Source organism: Marmota flaviventris, chromosome 10 (assembly GCF_047511675.1).
Source record: "Marmota flaviventris isolate mMarFla1 chromosome 10, mMarFla1.hap1, whole genome shotgun sequence".
NCBI classification, from domain to species: Eukaryota; Metazoa; Chordata; class Mammalia; order Rodentia; family Sciuridae; genus Marmota; species Marmota flaviventris.
Window position 1 is genome coordinate 79,836,636 of NC_092507.1, and position 1,067 is coordinate 79,837,702.

The 1,067-nt window shown below is 69.4% G+C and overlaps 1 non-coding gene across 1 annotated transcript; it reads left to right on the plus strand.

The window, feature by feature from the left end:
• The first annotated feature begins 518 nt into the window (after positions 1 to 518).
• Positions 519 to 603, plus strand: Trnar-ucu (transfer RNA arginine (anticodon UCU)). Its single transcript is given in 2 exon segments — positions 519 to 555; positions 568 to 603. It is a non-coding gene; the product is annotated as a tRNA-Arg (tRNA).
• Positions 604 to 1,067: the final 464 nt, after the last annotated feature.

Consider the following 1,067-nt stretch of genomic DNA (forward strand, 5'->3'; position numbering starts at 1 on the left):
CGGGGCCCGAGAGGGGTCGCTGCCTGCGCCTCGCAGCCCGGGGGGCGGCCGCTGGGCATCACCGCTCACAGGTGCGACGTAAGTGCCTGGCGTCACCGGCCCGACTCAACGGCCGGCCTGGGCCTGCATCTCCGCGGCCCCGGCCGGGCTGGAGCGGCCGCGGGAGAGACCTGGTAGGCGGGGACGCTTGGGGCTACAAGGGGGCCTGGAGGAAAGGGCGCGACCGAGATTTGTGTGGCTTGCCCGGGGCGGGCCGAGACTCGGTCGGGCTGCCCTCACCCCCACCCGTTAGGACCGGCGGACGGTAGCTGCCCTTCGCTTGCCCGGCTCGCCGTTCTCGCGACGGGCATCGGCCGAGGAAGCCGGGCGCCCAGGTTTGGGGCGGCTGCCCAAGCTGGCCGTAGTCTGGGTGCGGCAGTCCCGCTCCAGCGACAGAGAGGACCAAAAGGGGCAGTGGGGAGGGCGCGGGGCCGTCGCCTCTGGCTTAACAGCGCAGATGCGCGGAGACTCCAACAGGTGGCTCCGTGGCGCAATGGATAGCGCATTGGACTTCTAGAGGTTGAAGGCATTCAAAGGTTCCGGGTTCGAGTCCCGGCGGAGTCGTGGGTTTTTTTTCCCCCCCGCCCACCATCCTTTCTTTTTTTCCTAAACACCTTAACTTGCGGCTCTGCGTGCTGTTCCAGCAGCCCTTTCGCCTTCAGCGGCCCGCGGGGTCGCGCGCCGGCTCCGCTCCGCGGCCTCTGCCGGGCCCAGCGGCCAATCCAGGGCCCGGGGAGAGCGGCCCGGACAGCGGAGCGGAGGGAAGCCACAGCCAGGCGAGGCCTTCGGTCCTGGCGGACACCCCCGTGGCCGGAGCGCGACAGTGGCCAGGAGGGAGGGGCGAGAAAACCCGTCGTTGTGCGGTCTCTATCCCGCTCGGAGAGCTTCGAAATCCGCACGCCCCGGAATCCCGAGCGGGATCCTGTCAAAAACAGATTTCTGGGCGCCTCTCTGGGACTCCAGTTGAGGGGAGCTGAGGCGGGGCCCGGGAACCCGCATTTCGGATGAAACCGCCCTCCCGCTGCGTG